This window comes from Colius striatus, chromosome Z (genome assembly GCF_028858725.1).
Source record: "Colius striatus isolate bColStr4 chromosome Z, bColStr4.1.hap1, whole genome shotgun sequence".
NCBI lineage: Eukaryota > Metazoa > Chordata > Aves > Coliiformes > Coliidae > Colius > Colius striatus.
Genome location: NC_084790.1, coordinates 18,977,859 through 19,000,129, shown reverse-complemented (window position 1 = coordinate 19,000,129; position 22,271 = coordinate 18,977,859).

Genomic DNA, 22,271 nt, shown 5'->3' with positions numbered 1-22,271 from the left:
CAGGATATTATTAAGTCAATTAATACCTTTTTGCTGCAGTTCATTACTGGGGTAGGAGGAGAGAAATAATTTGTGGTGCCAAAAGGACTTATAGAAATCTCCCTGAGCAGTGTATTCTAAGTTTACTATTAAATTATTCTTCACTGGTAACACAGAAAGGGATTTGGACAATACTTAGGATTCTAGTCAAGACAGAAATAACTGAAACGTGGTAATGACCACTACTGAGGTATACCCTTGTAAGCATCATGAGAGGCAGTTACCGATCTTAAAATTGGATTCCAGTTCTGACCGACCAGTAGTAACATGCCAAGGTTATTTGATGTTCCTCTGGATAAAAAGAAAGGAGTTTTTTAAAGCTCCTTTAATTAAATTAAAGCTGCTGATGGAAGGTGAACCATGGTGATCTTGAACATCTCTGTCAATAAAGTTGTATTTCTGTCATTAGTTCTGGAATTTTTAACATGTGGTCCTCATATCTTCCTTGTGGCGGCAATATCATTCTAGTGAGAAGGACTATGTCTGTGAGCTTTCCCAGCTTGAATAGATGTTCCCATGCTCCTGAGAAGGCTACAGTAGAGTAACATATCTTTACCTTATATAGAAGCATTCAAATTCTTTTTAAGAAAATTTTTTTGCACATATATGCTTGAACATTATTTTCTTCTTGACCTTCTCCCTTATCCTTTCCCTCTCAGTTTTATTTCAGAAAAGGCCTGAACTTGTGCAAATCAATGTTCCAGACCCCTCAAAATCAAAAGTTTTCCTTAAGACTGAAAATACAGTTTATGCCTGTCTCTAATGGAGGTCTGCATCAAAAATTCATATCAAAAGGTACATATACATTAAGAAAATTACCTTTTTTTTTTTTTCCTCAATCGATGTGTTGTGGTTTTGCCTAGGCAACAATGAGGCATCACAACAGTCTCTTGTTTGGTTCCCCCTATCCACCCAAAACTCTTGTTAGGGTAGCAGAGGTCTCAGCAAAATGGGAGGAAAAAAGGTAACCATGGGTGTTGTGGATTGAGACAAGGGCAGGGAGGGCTCGCTGCCGATTATGGTTCCAGACAAAACAGACTCCAGTACTTGACTTAAAGAGGAAAGTTTAGGAAAGTTTAGGATATTTTATTCTACTACCTACTAGAAACAGAACAGAACAAAAAGCAAAACCAGAGCAGGATGACTGATACATACACTTGTACTGTTGTTCTGGCTTCACCCCAGCTATCAACTAAACAGTACAGAGTCTTTTGGATGGGTAAGCAGAGTTAAAGTGAGAAAACTTGTGCATTGAGATAAAGATAATTTAATAGGCAAAGCAAAAGCCATGCACACAAGCAAAACAAACAAGGATTTCATTCCCCCTTCCCATGACCAGGAAGGTGTTCAGCCATTTCCAGGAAAGCAGAGCTCCAGCACATGTAACAATGACTTGGGAAGACAAATACCACCATGCCTAAGTAATCACCCCTTCCTCCTTCTTCCCCCAGCTTTATACACTGAACAGGACATCATATAGTCAGAGGGTGAGAGGCAAGAAAAGGCCTTGGTTCTCTGTAAGCAGTGCTTTGCAGCCGCAAAAACGTCTCTATGTTATCACAATGTTTTCATCACATATAAAATACAGCTTGGAGACCTACTGTGGATAAAATTAATTCTCACCCAGCCAAATACAGCACAACCGTTCATGAATCTATATACCCATCAGTGTGTTGAATGAATGACTAAAACTCTTGCCAAATCATTTCCTAATCGGACTTAATTAAGCAAAGCAACCACTTGACACAAACATTTAGTATTTTTTATAACTCCAGAAAAATATCAGTCACAACGGATATGACAAATTGATCCTTATTTTTTTTCTGCTTAAAGAAAAATATTTCTTTATCATCAAATTGCAAACAGCCTGTTTGCAAGTGCCACTTACGATCATGGCTTAAAGGAGCATCCATTGAAGTCAGGAGGTGTGTCACATGTCTTTTTCTTTTTTTTATAGAGATGCAAATGGAATAAACATTGAGCTCTGGTTTTATGTATGTGATAAACTTAGGTATTTTTGCAGGTAAGAATGAGTTTGGGAGTGATGACTAACTGTATACTGCATAATTTGTACCACAGTGCCACAAAGATGTGTGCAATGCAGATCCCATTTTACCAGCTGAGCATTGCTCAGGTATTCTGTGAAAGCCAGGGCAAATCATGCCTTCAAATAGCCAATGGGACCTGAACTCTGTGATCCATAAGTCTCAGAACAGCCATACAGATAGAGAGAGCACAAAAATGTGTTCTTTAAAAAACTTAATATTCTAGTTCTGGTCTCTGAGAAACTTCAGCAAACAGAAAAGTATTAATATTTCTCGTGAAACTTGGTAGACTAAATTCCTATTTGCATTATACTGGTATTTAGATTTCTGGTTTATATTAAGTGCTATGTGAATTAGTAATCTAAATCCCTTTAAAATCAATGCCTGGGTGATTTGACTCTGTTTTTAGAGTTTCAGGAAAACTGCTATGGTACAAACGTCAGCATACTTTTTTTCTTTTAAAATCATTGTAAAACTTTTTTTTTTCATATCAGAAAAGCCTTTTCATATCAAAACCCCTACTGTCCAAGTTTTAATTTTTTTATTAAAAATTAGGAACTGGAAATTTCAGAAGCAGATGAAAGAGATTTCCAGAGTACTTTGTGTATCCAACTCTGTTGCCTAAGTGACCTTATGGCAATTCTCCTGGAAATGAGTTTATCATGAAAATACCCTAATAAAATCTGTTTTCATGGTCCAGCTGCCTTAATAGAAAATAAATCTTACTTCATGAATGTGTTGAAGTCACTTGCAAGCTGAACTGGCCCCAAAAGTGAGACTAAAGGAATAAGATTAGAAAAAGAGGTGAAAGTTTGTTTGAACTTTTAGATGGCTTTCCTACGACCACATCTACTTCTTGCATAGTAATTTTGGAATAGCTCATCTTTACTTAGATAGATATTGAACACATATATCCATTACTCCTACTCCAGCTGCAAAGAGAAATGCACTAATTACACAAGACTAGACTATCCATAGGACTGAGTAGCTTTCAGTCCATGAGGATAGGGAGATCACTCAGCAATTACTGTAATGGGTCAAACAGACTCAACTTGAGGAGAAATATTTTGAGTTACTAATAGCCAATCAAAACAGAGTCATGAAATAATAAATAAAACCTGAATCTTAAAGCATCTCCCCCATCCCTCTCTTCTTCCCAATTTTCTACCTCCTCCCCACCAGCAGCACAGGAAGACAGGAATGGAGGTTATGGTCCATTCTTCACAAATAGTCTTTGCTGCTGCTGCTTTGCAGTCAGGGAGGATTCTGCACAATTTCCCTGGTAGAGTGTGAGGTCCCTCTCACAGGAGACAGTCCTTCATAAACTTCTCCAGTGTGTGTCCTCGCCGTGGGCTACAGTTCTTCATGAACTACACCAGCATGTGTTTCATCCATGGGGTGCAGTTCTTCACAAACTGCACTGACATGGATCTCATCCACAGGAGAAACAGCTGTTCAGGAACAGACTGTTACAGCATAGTTTCCCCATGGGGTCACAAGTCCTGAGAGCAAACCTGATCTGTTGTGGGCTCCTCTCCACAGGTTTCCAGTGTGGGCTTCCTATGATGTCACAGCCTCCCTCATGTATTATGAAATTGACTTTTTCAGTTTCAAAATCACATGAAAACTATCCCTGAGGTATCCACCCACTCTGGCATGAGGTCTTCCCTAGTCTAAGGGTGGATCTTTGTGTGTTCCACCTGTGGACCTTCATGGGCTGCCTTGCCACAGGTGTCAGGGAAACCTCTGCTCTAGTGCCTAGGCACCTTCTTCACCTCCACTGACCTGATATCTGAGGAGATTGTGTTCTCATATTCTCATTCCCTTCTGCTGCAGTCCAGCAAATGCACAGCATCTTCTTCCTCTTCTCAAATACATTATTCACAGAGGTGTTATCTCCATCACTAATTGACCAGGTCTTGGATTGCTGGAGGTCCATCTCAGAATTAACTGGCATTAGCCCTATCAGCTACAGGGGAAGCCTGTAGCAGCTCTTTCTTTAAAGAAGCCACCTCTGTAGCCACCCTCCCCCCCCAACTACCAAAACCTGTCCACAGAACCCCACTACAGTTGGTTTCCATTTTTCTCCCATATGATGTTTTCTCATAATTTCCTGTGGGCTTTAGCTGGACCCTGAATGCCCAACAGCTATGCAGAACAGATCTTGAAAATCTATGGATATTATCGATGTCAATAGGATCTGAAAGGGAGCTTCTGCCAGTCTTTAAGTAGCTCACCATTCCGTGACAAAGGCTTTTCTGCTGTGCTGTCTTGCTCTTGAAAACATATTAATGAATACAATTCTTAATTTCACAGAGGCTGCTGTTTGAAGTTTGATTGCTCAGATGCACAAAGCTTCTCAGAACCAAATTCTTGGTCATCTTTAAATAAGTAGCTTTGTGCTGTGTACTAAGAACCACAAGCATCTAACATCAGCAGAGAAATCTCCCACAATCTCCCATTCCTCCTGCCTCTGTTGACAGTAGTTTGTAATAGGCAGCTGTGTATAGCTTCATCTGTTATTCATTGCAGAATTAAAGATTTTGAAGATACTATCTTTACTGCTTAGCTTCCTGTCTGTTGAGAAAGATGAGGCTTGTTTCTCTAGGGAAAAAGTTTAGATCAATTATTTGAGATATCTTAGTTAACTACTCTAAAGCTCTTCATCCTCTTTATAATTGGTATGCAACAATTGCAGAAAGTGATTCATGTATCTCTAGCACCTGCAGAAGGAGTCTAAGAAAAATCAGGATCCTGTTTGAAGGCTTTTTTTATTGAGCTGATTGCATTTACATGGGCTGAACCTGTCTAGTGCCATAGATGAACAGAGGCCTGGCTTCCAGATACTTTATTCCCAAAGAAACAGCAGCCTTGAACTACTAGTTTCCCATGCAGTACAAGAAAAGCATGGGCCTCAAAGCGTGCTTTGTGACTATCAGATCAGTTTCCTGCTGGACTTCATGCTTCAGGAAAGGAATAATTAAGTCACCAGATAAGAAATGTCAGAGAGTAAGAGAGAGATACATGTGAAATTATACCCCTTTCCAATTCTTTAGATTTATGAATAGTCTTGAATTAAGTACCTATGTGAGACAAGGATTTGCAGTTTAGAGCTGCCTCTTCTATAATTCTCTGCCTGTTTTCTCAGTGACAAACAACTTGTTGAAAGGACTTATTCTTCAAAGTTGAAGTAGCTTAAATTGGTCACTCTGACTGAGCCTATTACCTATGTGAAGGCCTTAGAAAAGGTTTTCTATCTGGAAAGAGGTTAGACAGTTCAGTCTAGTGGGCAGTCTATAACAGATGATGAAAAAGCTCATCTGACTGACTTAGCTGGTAATGGACTTAGCTCATAATTCACCCAAGAAGGAAAAAAAAACAGATGAGAGATAGTTTCTGAACACAATCAGCTTGTTTGGAGAAATATATCATCAACTGAAATAATTATTTTCATTTTATTCTTCTGAAAAGGGAATTTTTCTTTGAGTCTTCCCCAAAGAAATAGTCAGGTAGGAGATTTTCTGACCTTTAAGACAATTTTGAATATTTTTTTCTTTTTACTTGAAGTATTAATTTGATACATTATTTGGGAGTTGGACTAGATGACCTGTAAACGTCCCTTCCAACCCAGACTATTCTATGATTCTATGTTTTGCAAAATTGATTTAAGCCATACAGAAAGGAGTCTAAGTCATGTCTGTGCTATAAAAGAGTTTTAGCTTTATATCTGTCAGTCTACATTGTGCTCCCATTAAGGAATTTCTTCTTATAAGTTTGATTTGTATATCCCAGACTTTAGGAACGGTAGGGATGGGAAATGCTTAGGTGCTTCATAGTTCATATAGGTTTACATTTTAGCCTTGTTTTCATGACTTAGGTGTAACCCAAGGTAAGTTTTATACCAGTTTTTTGTATGAATACTTGCCTACTTATTCACAAATTCTCATCATTGAAGCTTGTAGTTGATAAGACAGGGAAGTTTGAAAGAATTTGTATGGGTATTTAAATAAGCAAAGTCATTAACTGAAAGATTATGGGACACCAAGTTACTGGAAAAAATATAAACCCACGAGCGTAAGTCTTTAGATCAAGGGAATTCTCTTCCCCTCTGGAACATCAGTAACAGCCGGCACTGAAAAAAAAAAAGGTCTGGAACATCAACTCTGGCCCCCAAATCAGGATCAACTCTGATCCCTAACAGGCTTTAATACAACTGTAGCTTACAACCTTTTGATGGTGAAGCTTCCATGGCATTCTTGGTGATGAAGTGTGTGTGCCTGAAACCCAAAAACTGCAAGATGGAATTTTCCCAACTAATATTGATATATCGTGTTTTCTGAGAACTTATATTGTTTAAATAAACAATCAGTAAGGGCAATACTTTCACTGATGTGTAACTGTGAAGAAAATTTCAATTTAAGCACACATCTTTCTTGAAGTGTTGAGGTATCATCTTTCACACAGAACATGGAACAGGAGGAGCAAGGTCTGTCCTCAAAAAAATCCTTTCTGAATGCTAAGTTGGATGGAATTGCCCTAGTCAGACAGCTGAAAGGTCATGTTCTCCATGTGTTATGGTTTAAGCCCAGCTGGCAACAAAGCACCACGCAGCTGCACGCTCACCCCACACACAGTCCTCCACCTTCCTTAGGATGGCAGAGGCCCCAGTGAGATAGGAGGAAAAAAGATAACCAAGGGCTTTGTGGATCAAAACAAGGGCAGGGAGGGCTCACTGCCAATTACGATTCCAGGCAAAACAGACTCCACTACTGAACTTAGAGAGGAAACTAAGAACAGTTTAAGAACTATGAATTAGAAACAGGACAGAAAGCACAAATACAGTAGGATGATGAGAAAAATACAGCCTGTACTTTAAGATCTCCTTCCCCCCATCCCTCCTCTATTTCCAGGCTCAACTCCCTGCTCTTGATAACTCTACTTCCTCACCTTCAGTGACACAGAAGTCAGGGAATGGGAGATGTAGTCAGTCGCTCACAGATGGTGTCTGCTACTTCTTTCTTCTCAGAGGAGAATGACTCCTCACATTCTTCCTCTGTTCCAAAGCAGGGTCTCTCCCACAGAATACAGTCCTTAACGAATCTCTCCAGTGTGAGTCCTCTCCAAGGGCTGCAGCTCCTTACAGACTTCTCCAGCACGGGTCTTTTCTGTGGCAGCAGAACTCCAGGCACGTTCTGCTCCAACACTGCCCTCCCACAGAGTCACAGCCCTTCCAGTCACAGACACCCTTCTGATGAGGATTCCTTTACGATGTGCTGACAGATCTCAGCTCCCCCATTGCCCTCCACGGGTTGTAGAGGTACAGTTGCTGTATCAATATATGATGCAAGGAGGAGTTTCTGCTTCAGCACACCTCTTCCTCTCTTCCCTCATTGGCCTTGGGGTCCACATGGTCACTTGTCCTTCATCCAACTCCTTCTACTACATCCCAGAAAGAGCAGTCTTCCTCATTTCAGCCACTTCTTAAAAAGTGATCATGTAGCTGCCCAAGTGACTCAATGTCAGAGGTAGGTCTGACAGAGACAGGGAAAGTTTCAAGCAACTTCTTACAGGAGCCATTGTTACCAGAAATAGTTCCACACAAACCCTACACACCAGGTATTTAATTTATATTGTATTGTCTTGTCTTTTTCCAATGCAATGGAACTTAGGGAATTCTGATGTCCTCAGAAGTGGAAGGATAACATGTCTCTTGTTGCACCTTTAACTCGGAAATATCAAGCTCTGACTCTTAAAATTTAATGAAACTTTTGATCAATGCTAAGTAATAGCAAAATAAATATCTTTATCCTATAGAAAAGTCTGTACCCAAACTTGCACAGGGAAGAATTTATTCCAACAGTCAAACTGGCCTGATGAGAAAAATCATACTGATTTATGTCAAAGTTTCTTAACTCTCATAAATTTTCAGGTTGTCTTGTTACATCCAAGGTAGCACACCATCCATATATTTTTGTTCAAAATTGTCATGAAAAGGAGAAGCATAAATCATCACAGGAACACTTTTTTGTGTTTTTTTTTAAATTTTGTTTGTGAGTGTGTTTTTTCCAGGTAGTCCATGCTTGACTAACATGGTTTCATTTTCAAATGCACCTTAACTATTGACCTCTTGGGTGGAGTATTCCACCTCTGGAGTCCTAATGCCACACAGAAAAATGGAGCCTTCAACAGTCTCATCTTCTATCTCACTCTTCCTGAAATATCTCACATCTTTCAGGAATGGGCAGCCTAACTTTTCCTTTAATCCTGGTCTTGGCACTGCAGTAGCATCAAAGAGATTATCCTCTTTCCCATGGCTGCCAGTGCTGGAACTAGATGCTGAATCCATACTACTCAGTTCCTAAAATTTCTAAGCCCAGAGATTTTGAGTGGAATTTAAATTTCTCAGCCTTCTTTTTTTTCTGGGTAAAACATGACACTGTGAGTAGACATATTGAATTCAAAGCACTGAGTTAGGAAGTGAACACCATAATTCCATTATTTAACTGGAAGATAATAAAATTTGTTCATACAAATTACAAGTTACATGTGAAAAGTATTAATATGTAGATTTGGTACATCTAGATGAGAAAGGTGTTGCGAAATTAAGATCAGCTAATGCCTTGCCATATTTTCCTTTCAGGATGACTTCATGTCTTTGTGGTGGATAGTTTAGGATGGCTACTTTGTGAGCGTGAGCCATGGCAATTTTAGTTGGAATGTGAGAGCCTAATTTCCAAAACATATTCCGAGATAAGGCATAAATAGTAGAGTTCATCAAAATTGATCTAGTGAGGCTGGAAGACATTTTCTGTGTGAGTTGGCATGGGCTGCTCATAACTGATGTCTGACTGGAGAACAAGATTAATTCCCAGAGTTATTGGAGAATGGGAAAACATACATATATTTTTCTTACTGAAACTTGAATTTCATGTCATGATTTACAGTAATTTGTTTTTTCTTTGATGTTTCATGAACAGATAAGCAATCACATTTCTCTTACTTCAGCAATGTGAGCAACAGTTGTTTGTCCTATTTGTATCTGTCAAACAGCTCACCTCTTCCCTGTCTTTCTGCAACACTTTGTTGTCAAAGCAATGAGAACAAGGTTTACTTTTTTGAAATAGTCTTTTTTTGTAAGGCATCACAAGGAAGACAAACTTTGATCCATAGAACTCATTTAAGGCAGGACTGGGTTTAAACCTTTCAATTTTTTTGTCTAACAGTTATTCCTACTTGCAATTAAGTTGGATGTCAGAAATGAAACATTACTTTGAAAATGAGGAGATGGATTACTGATAGTTGGATTTCTGTGTTTACCTGTTACTAAGCACAGACATTTAAGCTGTATTTCTTGGCTTGCTCTAGCATTTTTCAAAATCAGAAAAACAATGTAATGGATTGTCCTCTGCCTTGTTTTTCAGCTATGGCTGCTTTGCTGGCTGCTTTGAAGAGTCAATTGGGTTTAAATTCAGGAAAGATTCAGGGAAATGTTCTTCACATTTATTAGTTTTCTTGGCCACTTTTTACCATGGGAATACATCTTTAAGAAAACATACAAATTGAGTGGGTTTTTTAATTATTCTCTGTGTCTGACTGGTGCTGTTGAATCTCCACTAAAGTGAACGGAACCGAGCTCATCTAAACCATCAGATGAGCTGACCTGAATGCCAGTGATTATTTATTTATATCATATATCTTAAATACTAATTGTGTAAACTGAAAGAGGTGGAACAAATCTCTTTATTTGTTATATGCTGGATTGATGCAGAAAGGCAAAAAACCAGGAGTGATTCTTCTTTGAGAGATCACAGAAATATTACATAACCTATACAGAATAGTTGGAAAAATATTAAAATTATTTTCTATCTTGTAAAAAAGTAATCTTCCTGTTCTATGTTTATTAGACAATGTGCATTTACACTATGTGACCATAAAGTACTGTAAGCCATGACACTGGGTTATACTATTTTTCTGAGGAAAGAAAAGCTTGGCTTTGGTACTACATGGGTGTTTCATCAGCAAGGTAGATTGGAAGTCTTCCTTCCATCATTATATAGTGGCTAATGGAGCATAAGTATTGCCCTTCTGCTTAGGCATGTTTGACATCAGTTTATCCTGAGAGATGTTTTACTTGGATATGGCAATATAGATATTTATCCTCAGAAGAGGTAAAAAGAGTCTCATAAACCTCAGATTACACAACAGAATCATTGATGTATTTACCTAGTGCATCATCCATCATTTGCAGTAACATGATGTTGCGGTTTAATCCCAGCTGTCATCTAAACACCACAGAGCCACTGGCTTCCTTCCACACTCCCCAGTGAGATAGGAGGGAGAATCAGAAGAGTAAAAAAGTTGTGGATTGAGATAAAGGGAGTTTAATAGGCAAAGCAAAAGCTGCCCACAAAAGCAAAACAAAACAAGGAACTTGGGAAGACAAATCCCATCACTCTGATTCTGGCCCTATTTCTTCTTCTTCCCCCAGCTTCATACACTGAGTATGACATTGTATGGTCTGGAATATCCCTTTGGTCAATTCGGGTCAGCTGCCCTGGCTATGTCCCTTCCAAGCTTCTTGTGCACTCCCAGCCCACTTGCTGGTGGGATGCAGTGAGAGACAGAAAAGGCATTGATGCTGTGCAAGCACTGCTTAATAATAACAAAATTATGTCTGTTATCAATGCTGTTTTCAGGACAAATCCAAAGCATAGCCTCATACTAGAGGTTGGGAATGAATTGTTACAGAGTAGTATAGGGAAAAGTGACCTGGGGGTCCTGGTGGGCAGCAGGATGGCTTTAAGCCAGCAATGTGCCCTCATGGCCAAGAAGGCCAGTGGCATCCTGGGATGTATTGGAAGGGCTGTGGGCAGTAGGGCAAGAGAGATTCTCCTCCCCTTCTACTCTGTCCTCATGAGACCACATCTGAAATATTGTGTCCAGTCTGAGCCCCTCAGTTCAAGAAGGACAGGGAGCTGCTGGAGAGACTCGAGTGCAGGACCACCAAGATGATGAAGGGAGTGGAGCACCTCTCTTATGATGAAAGGCTGAGGGAGCTGGGGTTCTTTAGCTTGGAGGAGACTGAGGGGTGACCTCACTGATGTTTCCAACTACATAAAGGGTGGGTTTCTGGAGGATGGAGCCAGACTCAGTGATGTCTCAATGATAGGACAAGGGGCAATGGGTATAAGGTGGAACACAAGAAGTTCCAAAGAAATACAAGGAAAAACTTCTTCACTGTGAGGGTGATGGAGCACTGGAACGGGCTGCCCAAATGGATTATGGAGTCTCATTCTCTGGAGACATTCAAAACCTACCTGGACGAGTTCCAGTGATCCACTCCAGGAGGTAAATGCTCTGACATAGGGGTTGTGGTAGTTTAGCCAGATGTCCGCCAAGTCATAATATCAGTCAGTCCCCCTAAACTGGACAAGAGAGTGAGAGAAATATAATGAGCAGTTTGTGAGTCAAGATAAGGATGGAGAGGTCACTCAGCAATTAGTGTCATGGGTGAAAGAGACTCAACTTAGGGAGAAAAAGGTTTGATTTATTAAAGAAACAATAAGAACAAGGAGATGAGAAAACAAAACACCTCCTCTCATCCCTCTCTCCTTCAGGACTCCCCTTCCTTTCCCCCCAGCAGCACAGGGAATGGAGGATGGGGGTTACGGTCAGTTCATTACAGATGGACTTTGCTGCTGCTTCTTCTCAAGGAGAGGCCTCTTCACACTTCCCACTGCTACACTGTGGGGTCCCTCCCCATAGGAGACAGTCCCTCAAGAATTTCTCCAGCATGGGTCCTTCCCATGGGCTACAGTTCCTCACAAACTGCTCCAGGATGGAGTGTGCCACGGGGGCAGCTCCTTACACCTTGCCTCAATGTGGGTCATCCACCAGAACAGTCCTTCAGGTACTGTCTGCTCCAGCCTGAGTCCCTCACAGGATCACAAGTCCTGACAACAAACCTGCTCTGGTGTGGGCTTCTCTTGCCCCACAGGCTCCCAGGTCCTGCCAGGAACTTGCTTCCCACTGAGTCACAGTCTCCTTCTGGCATCCACCCGCTCCAATGTGGGCTCATCCACAGGCTGTGAGTGGGTCTCTGCTCCCCTGTGGCCTCCATGGACTGCAGGGCCACAGCTGCCTCATCGTGGTTCTCACCACAGGTCACAGGGGAGTCTTTCTTCCAGGGCCTAAGCACCCTCCTCCCCCTCCTTCTCTACTGACCTTGGTGTCTGTGGAGATGTTTTCACATTCTCACTCCCCAGTCAAAACCACTACACAAGAGGAGTGAACTAGATGATCTTTTGAGATCCCTTCCAACCCTTAAGATTTTATTTCTGTGATTCTGTGATACTAGCCACAGTGAATAAAATTAACTCTATCTCAGACAAAACCAGCACATATGAATATGCTGCATATGTGAAATTTCCTTTAGAAAATTCCCTTTTCTGTCTGTCCTACACTTTATTGTCATAGGATCTTAGGATAACTCAGGCTAGCAGAGTTATCAGCATGGCTGCAATTCAATCCACTGCAACAGCAGTTTCAGCTAAGGGATGAGGGCAGGTTAGCCAGGGCTTTACCCCTTTAGAGGCTTGAAACTGTCCAAGGATGGAGATGGAGCTCTCCTGATAAACCGGCTTGTTTGCCTGACTATGTGGATGGCTTACTTTTGTCCTTGGAGGATGCTGTCTTTAAAGCTCTCTCAGCTCCTCTGAGTTCCTGGCCCTTCAAAGCTGCCTCTGCTGGGATTCCACCTATCCAGTCCCTGAGTAAAGCAAAATCTTTCCTGAAAACCTGTGATTTTACACAGCCACTTGCTTTTCTTTAGATTTCCTTACACAAAAAAACCAATTTGCTTCAATCCCTTCAGGACTTTGATAGTGTCCTTCTGCTCCTGGTCAATATTCATTGCATGTTTGTGTTAAGCAAACATCTGCATGCATATGTAAAGTCATGATTTCCCTCACAGTGTCGAGCTCTCAGCTTCCCCAGGTGAAGAACCCTCCGGCAGCTTGCCAGGAGCAGCCAGATGGATGAGACTGCCAAGAGTCCTGCATGGTGAGATGCTTACCTGACATGTTCTCTGTGGATAGTAGGATCCATGAGACAAGCAGATCTCTCTTAAATGCTTTTTTTTTAAAAAAAAAAATTAATGAGCACTTTAGTTGTGATCTTGAGCAATATGTTCCTCAAGATTCAGAATAGAGATATGAAGCTTGCTTTCATGAGCAGAGTCCTCTTCCCAGTGTTTGAAAGTGGTCTGTCTTGTTGCTGGCATTGCTATCCTTCCTTTCTTAAGCAGTAGCTCACTGTAATAAGAGGACAGTGCCAAGATATTCTACTGGTAGGTGAAAAAATCTGCACAACAAATTGCATAAATATACAATACATAAAACAGACTTCTTAAATAATATATAGAGAGACTAAACCCTTTACTCATTGGGAATTTGTCACTTAGGTAAATAATGCATGCTTTATAACTTTCAGTGAATGTTGGTTCTTTTCCTGAGAAAACCATATGGACTATTTAAATAGAAAATACTACCTTTTAATGACATTCAGAAAATGGCAGAAACTGGAAATGCTAAAAAGGATTTAAAGGATTTTCTGGTTTTTCTCTCATGGAAACTTACATTGTCTTTTACCTGCTTTGCTGAAAACATGGATTATTCTGAAATGTTACATTAAAGATAGAATGGTGCTTACAAACAATGCGGTTTATCAATTTCAGTAATCTTCATGAAATGTTACCAAAAATTAAGTAAAAAAATTTGGTACGATTGTACAGACTAACAAAAACCCCACAACTTTTTTAATAGTGTAGAAACTGCTATTTACTAGAATAGACAGTGAAAGTCCTCCTTAAGTGAAAACTGGTCCAGCTGGTGAATTTTAGTATTCTATTAAGGATGATGTTAAGAAAAGTGGGTCAAGTGCAGTCTTCTGTGAAAACTTGATTCAGCCTGATACTGTCTTTGCCTGGGTGTTCATTTGTTAAGACAGAATGACTGCAGCTTCATGGGCAGACTTGCATATTAGTACGGAAGAGAGTAGATGTTTTGGTCTGACTCATGCTTTGAGATGGCTTGGTACCAAAGCTATGGATGGTGATGTTGATTCCCCAGAAGGCTGTGCTGCCATTCAGTGGGATCTCGACCAGCTTGAGAGCCGGGCAAAGAGGATCCTCATGAGGTTCAACAAGGATAAATGCAGAGTCCTGCATCTGGGAAGGAACAGCCCCATGCACCAGTAGAGGATAGGGGTCTAACTGCTGAAGAGCAGCTCTGCAGAGAGAGACCTGGCAGTCCTGGTTGAAAATAAGCTAAATATGAGCCAGCAATGTGCCCTCGTGGCCAAGAAGGCCAATGGCATCCTGGGATGCATCAAGAAGAGTGTGGCCAGTAGGTCAAGGGAGGTTCTTGTCCCCCTCTACTCTGCCGTGGTGAGGCCTCATCTGGAGTCCTGTGTCCAGTTCTGGGCTCCTCAGCTAAAGAGAGATAGATAACTTCTGGATATAGTTCACCATAGGGCCACCAAGATGATCAAGGGCCTTGAACATCTTTAATACGAGGAAAGGCTGTGGGAACTGGGGCTGTTTAGCTTGGAAAAGAGGAGACTGAGGGGAGATCTTATTGACATTTACAAATATCTAAAGGGTGGGTGTCAGGAGGTTGAGACATCCCTTTTTTCTGTTGTATCTAGCAACAGGACAAGGGGTAATGGAATGAAGCTGGAATACAATTTAATGTTCCATTTAAACATAAGAAAAAACCTGTTTCACTGTGAGGGTGACAGAGCAGTGGAACAGGCTGCCCAGAGGGGTTGTGGAGTCTCCTTCCTTGGAGGTCTTCAAGACCCACCTGGACATGTTCCTATGTGACCTGATCTAGGTGACCCTGCTTCTGCAGGGGGGTTGGACTAGATGATCTCTAAAGGTCTCTTCCAATCCCTACGATTCTGTGATTCTGTGATGCTGAATTTACTGGAATAAATCATGAGCAGCTGTGGTAGGTCAAAATTACTTCTTTTTATCTGTGGCCATTTCAGACAATCTGCAAGCAGATGACTCATACAATTTTGGAGTAATTCAAAAGCTATATCTACTATAATGTTTACATATGGGTCTATGAGAAAATGTACATAGAGAACTAGCAATGTCTGAGATCATGGGCTATGGTCAGCTGTACAATCATATTGGTTGCTAACTAAGGTGAGAATAATTCAAGGAAAATCTAAAATGGTTCCTAAAAAGACAATCCTGTTTCTGACTTAATTCCAGCAGCTTCACCAATTTCCTTCATTGTATTTGTTGCAGGATCCACTTCCATTACCTTTCCTTTTAAGGACTTTAAACATTGGGAGGACACCTGCTGCAAAAAGCTCAACAGTAATTAACTACTAGCCCTCCCGATCACCTTGTCTCTCCACTAACAGCAGAAAAAGAGTTGTTGTTACTACTAATGACACCATAAATTGTATCCTTCATTAATTGCCTGCCTTTTGATAACCTTGTAATGGCCATCATCTACTTTTTAAGGATGTTAGAACTGCAGAAAAATGAAGAAAGTGTTGAGAAAGTTTCTGCACTTGTTCACTCCAGCTTGGTATATGCTTGGCCAAGCACAGTCTGCTATTGTGAATGGTATTTGAGGGAAGAGAGCAGGATGTGGGAAGTCCAGGACTCTGACTTTCCATCTAGTAGAAAATAGATTTAATGTGGCTGCCATGTCTGCTTATGCCAGGAGAAAATGATCAAGAAAAACAATAAAAAAATCAGTAACTTCTGATGTTGCAGTGTTTTCGTGGAAAATCACCTTAAAAGTAAGAACTTATTTTCTCTGTAAAGATAAGATTTTATTCTGTGCTGTCACTTACTACACTGCAAAAATAAAAGTAATGCATTATCAGAGATGTGAACTGTCAAAAATTTGTGGGAAAGGGGTTTAGAGATCTCCATCTTCCAGCAGTCAGGGTTAAAAGTAGCCACAACTGTACATGCAGAGGTATTTCTACTATTTCATACTATTGCTCAGCACAATTTCCCAAGATTTCTGACCCACTTTTAGTCTTTGGGGAAAAAAAAGTATAAAATGCCCTTCCTTTTTAAAAATTATTTTCCCTTTGCTTTGAAGAAGCATCAGATGGATTACTATTTGGCCTACAACACAGTTTCTTTCCCCTGCTATCTGATAACACTTGTTTAATATTTTGGCTCATTTGCCTTCAACATTTGGGCAATGGTAATCTCAATCTGTGGCCTCCCATATTGATAGAAGCTAGGCATAACTATAGTCATGCATTTTTTTAGATTTATTAGGTTCCTATGAGATTTTTCTGGTCTTTTTCCTGTTTATGTTCCTCTCACATTTTACTGGTGTTATGGTTTTGCCCAACTGGCAATGAAGCACAACGACAGTCTCTTGCTCAGTGCCCCCCATCCACCCTCACCCTTCTTAGGATGATGGAGGCCCCAGCAAAATGAGAGGAAGAAAAGTAAGTAAGATTGTTGTGGATTGAGACAAGGACAGGCAGGGCTCACTGCCAATTACGATTCCGAGCAGAACAGACTCCAGTACTGGACTTAGAGAGGAAAGTAAGAAAGTTTATTCTACAAGAGATAGAATGGAATAAAAGTAAAAAGGGAGTAGGATGATGAAAAAATTACAACCAGCACTTTAAATCTCCCTCCCTCATCTGTCCTTTCTTCCTGAGCCCAGCTCACTGCTCCCAATATTTCTACCTCCTCTCCTCTCAACAGCTCAGGGGGGTAGGGAGTGGGGGATGTGGTCAGTATCTCACAGATGGGCTCTGCTGCTTCTCTCTTCTCAGAGGAGAATGACTCCTGGCATTCTTCTTCTGCTCTGATAAGGGATCCCTCCCATGGGACACAGTCCTCAACGAACTTCTCTGGTGTGGGATCTTCCCAGAAGCTGCAGCTTCTGCTGATGCAGGGTCCCTTACATAGGACGGAGTCCTCAATGAACATGTTTGGTGTGGATTCTTCCCCACAGTTACAGCTCCTGTGGATACAGGACGCCTCACATGGGATACAACCTCCTCTGGCCATAGTCACTGCCCCTGGCATGGGGTCTTTAATGAAGAGAATCATTGCCCCTGATGCGGGGTGCAAACAAATCTGGGCTTCAACAGTCCTCTCTGCAGGATGCAGGGGAGTCTCTGCTTCAGCACACCTCCTCCTGTCTTCCCTCACTGACCTTGGGGTCTACATGGTTGCTTCTCTCTCTTTCTGCCAACACCTTGTACCACTACCAGCTTTAAAAGAAGATGAGACAGAACAAGGAGGAACAGGAAGAAGCCTCCTCTTTCAGCTTCTTAAAAATTGATTGTGGAGGCATCTAATTGGCTCAGCCCCAGCAGTGGGTCTGGCTCAGATCTGGGGAGAGTTTTGAGCAACTTCTTACAGAAGCTGTCTTTGCAGCCCCTTCCCCATTACCAGAAATGGCTTCATGTCAAACCGTGACAACTGTCATAGCTCAAAAATGCTATTCTAAAAACAACAAAGGTAATTCCAGACAGCTAAACAAAACAAAAGCCCACCAAAACATATTCAAAAACAAAAATTGTATTTCTTCTGTTTTGGCTGTGCATGTAAATCCCCACTCTTGCTGAAATGTATATGTTGTCATTTTGCATTTATCAGAGAACTTGTGGAGAGAGTCCAGCACAGGGCCACCAAGATGATCAGGAGACTGGAACATCTTTCATACGAGGAAAGGCTGCAGGAACTGGGGCTGTTTAGTCTGGAGAACAGGAGACTGAGAGGGAATCTTATTAACATCTGCAAATATCTGAATGGTGGGTGTCAGGAGGTTGGGGCATCCCTTTTTTCTGTTGTAGCTAGTAACAGGACAAGGGGTAAGGGGATGAAGCTGGAACATGAAAAGGTCCATTTAAATGAAAAAACTATAATAAAAAAAAAAAAGAAAAACCTATTTTACTGTGAGTGTGATGGAGACCTGGCACAGGCTGCCCAGGGAGGTTGTGGAGTGTCCTTCCTTAGAGGGCTTCAAGACCCACCTGGACATGTTCCTATGCGACCTGATCTGGGTTGACTTGCTTTAGCAGGGGGGTTGGTTCATATCAAAGAGGAGACATTTGTGGCCTGTAGGTAAGAACTACGAACATCTGCCCTCCAGGATGTGTATGGATTTTTCAGAAACTTGGAGGAAAACTAGTTCTTGGTGAAAGCTGAAGATCTGCCCCATCGTGCAGCCGTCACATCAGTTCAGCTGCAGCACTTGGAGTTGAATAGCATTTCTCCCCACAGCTTGGCAGTGAATTTGCAGGTTGTTTTCTGTTGGGAAGGCAAGTATTCTTCCCTTTCGTGAGTGGAAACATCTCCAGCAGGATGACAAGGAGACAGATCCCAGTGTCACAGCCACTTCTTCAGTTTGAAAGAATCTTCAGGCACATATATATGCTCTTAGGTCCCAAAGGTTAAGTGACAGAAATAATAAAATTGCTTAGGCAAGAAGCAAATTGAGTTTGTTTGATTTGAGAAGATAACTGTTTCTCAGTACTCCTGGACAGAGGACAGTATTGAGCTTCACATAATAATTGTGTATTATGAGACAGAAAAATGTTAACAGGATCCTTTACTGTGACATCTGAATAAGCGTGAATCAACATATCAGATGACCAAATGTTATTTAAAATAGAATATTGACATTCCAGAAGGAGTAAAACTGTGCTTCACTTAGCAAAGCATGCCAAGTGAAAAGTGAAAAAATTTAGAAATGTCAGGACCTCTACAGTTTTTTTCCCCCTCAGATGATGCCCATCCAAGAGAGTATCTTGGTGCCTTCTTTTCCTCTGAGGAAAAAATGAATTTTTTATGGATCTGCAAAACTCACTATAAGCTATAAGGAGTAGAAAAAGAGGAATATGATTTGACAATATACTTTTCAAAAAGCTTGTTGACCCACTTGTTGGATGAAGGAAAGGCTGTGGATGTTGCCTACCTTGATTTTAGTAAGGCATTTGACACTGTTTCCCACAGTATTCTCTTACAGAAATTGGCTGTTCTTGGCTTGGATGAGCATATACTTTCCTGGCTGAGAATCTGCTGAGATGGTCAAGTCCAAAGAGTCGTGGTCAATGGAGTTAAATCCAGTTCGCGGCCAGTCACGAGTGGTGTCCCCCAGGGCTCAGTACTGGGGCCACTCCTGTTACACATCTTTATTAATGGTCTGGATGAGGGGAGAGTGCACCCTTAGTAAGTTTGCAGATGACATCAAATTGGGTAAAAGTGTCAATCTGCTTGAAGTTAGGGAAGTTTTACGGAGAGATCTAGGCAGGCTGGATGGCTGGGCCAAGGCCAATGCCAGGAGTTTCAATAAGGCCATGTGCCAGGTCCTGCACTGGTGGCCCAGGTGGCCAAGAAGGCCAATGGCATCCTGGCCTGGATCAGGAACAGTGTTGCCAGCAGGAGGAGGGAAATGATCATTCCCCTGTACTCGGCTTGGATGAGGCTGCACCTTGAATACTGTGTTCAGTTTTGGACCCTTCTCTACAAGAAGGACATTGAGGTGATGGAGAGGATCCAGAGGTGGGCTACCAAGCTGGTAAAGGATTTGCAGCACTTCTCATATGAAGAACAGCTGAGGGATCTGGGGCTGTTTAGCCTGGAGAAAAGAAGGCTCAGGGGAGACCTTATTGCTCTCTTCAACTACCTGAAATGAAGCTGTAACAAGACAGGGTCAGTCTGTTCTCCCTAGTAACAAACAATAGAACAAGAGGAAATGGCCTCAAGTTGTGCCAAGGGAGGTTCGGGCTGGATATTAGGAGGAATTTCTTTACTGAAAGGGTTGTCAGGCATTGAAATGGGCTGCCCAAGGAGGTTAAGTGGATATTGCACTTAGGGAAATAGTCTAGAGTTCGATAGGGCTAGGACAAAGGTTGGACTTTATGATCTTCAAGACATCTTCCAGCTGAAATTATTCTATAATTCTATGATGGAACACTTGTCAAAAAATCACATTTAAAAAAAAAAGAAAAATTACTGAATTCTAGGGTGCTACTAAAAATAGTAAGAAAATAATGAGGAATGAGAAAGCAGGAAATGTTAGTAGCTTTGAAAGAAAGAATATGTTACATCAAAATTTATTCAAACTTTACAATGTCCATATCCTGAAGGGGTGACTTATGGTAGAACTGAGAAAGAGGACATTAGCAGAAAAGCCAAGGACAAATTGGAGGTGAGACTCACACTTAAAAATGTTCTTTGTGTTGAAAAAGTGACTCTCCCTTCACAAATGAGATGGAGAGCTCCAGATTTACTTTATCACTGTGGCTGTCATAAAGATTGTGCTTTTCTTTTACAGACTGTCTTGCCAGTGCTGCAAATCCAATGGAAAACTGAAATATTCTTTCTCTGTCTATTGCTAGATTTATACGTTTTTCTTTAATGTCTTGTCAGGCAGTTATGTTAATGATGTGTCAAAATTGAATCTGTCTTCCTGATCTCTATCCACTGAATAATTGGAGCAGTTGTAACAGAATAGTTTTTGTTGGCAGTGTTATTATGAGTGATACATATCACACTTCCTAGATTTCCCAGTGAAATGTTTATTTCTTTACATGTTTACTTAACAGACAAGCCCTTACTTTGTGCAATACAGACTCTTCCTGCAATAAAAAAGGCCTTGAAGACAGGAGACAGCTGGAGAGAATTACATGAATTATTAATTTACTGCAATTATAAATCTGAGTGCAGAATCTAGAAAGATGGAAGGTGTCCTGGGAGCTTAAAATACTATACGTCTTGAGAACACAGTAAAAAGATACAGAAGTGAATTGTGCCAGGTTTACACTTACCAGTACTTACATCTATTAAGCAACTAATAGATGTAAGGAAGGAGGAAAACTTGGCTGCAGCAACCATGAGATGTCAGAGTTCACGATCCTGTGAGGAAGAAGCAGGACACAAAGCAGGGCCGTGACCCTGGATTTCAGGCAAGCTGATTTTGACCTCTTCAAAGACCTATTTGGATGGATCTCATGGGATAAGATCCTAGAAGGTAGAGCTGCCCAAGAGAGACAGTCAATCTTCAAGCACCACTTCCTCCAAGCCCAGGATCAATGTGTCCCAGTGGGCAAGAAAGGAGGAAAAGGAGGTAGGAGGCCTCCATGGATGAGCAAGGATCTGCTGGGACAACTCAGGCAGAAAGCAGCCATCCATGAGAGGTGGAAACAGGGGCTGGCTTCTTGAGAAGACCATAGGAACATTGTCAGGTCATGCAGAGGTGCAACTAGGAAGGCTAGAGCCCTTCTAGAACTAAATTTAGCCAGGGAAGTTAAGGACAGTGATAAGACATTTCTCTAGTACATCAGCAGCAGAAGGATGATTAGGGGGAATGCTACTAGGTCTCACTACTAAACACAGGTGCCCTGGTGACAGGATGCAGAGAAGGTTGAACTACTGAATGCTTTCTTTGCCTCAGTCTTTACGGACAAGGCCAGCCCTTGGAAAGCCCAGTCCAGCAAGGATAACAGGATGGCCAGGAGAGCAGAGGACTTGTCCTGGATGAAAGAGGAAGAGGTTAAAGACTTGTTGGGCAAGCTTAAGGCTCATAAGTCAACGGGTCCTGATGGGATGCATCCTAGAGTGCTGAGGGAGCTGGCTGATGTGATTACTAAACCTCTCTCCATCATTTTTGAACAATCATGGAGGACAGGTGAGGTGCCTTAGGACTGGAGAAAGGCCAGTGCCACTCCAGCCTTCAAAAAGGGCAGGAAGAGTGACCCAGGAAACCACAGGCCGATTAACCTCACCTCCATCCCTGGAAGGGTGATGGAACAACTCATCCTGAATGTTGTTAATAAACATATGAAGGAAACAGTGGTTATCAAGAGGAGTCAACATGGTTTCACCACGGGGAAATTCTGTTTGACCAACCTGATAGCCTTCTATGAGTGCACAATCGGTTGCCTAGATGAGAGGACAGCAGTGGATGTCACCTACATTGACTTCAGCAAGGCTTTTGACACTGTCTCCCATAACATCCCCATCAGAAAGCTCAAGTAGTGTGGCATGCATGAGTAGACGGTGAGGTGAATGAAGAACTGGCTGAATAACAGAGCCCAGAGTCCTGCATCTGGGGAGGAACAACCCTTTGCACTAGTACAGGCTGGGGGTCTAACTGCTGGAAAGCAGTTCTGCAG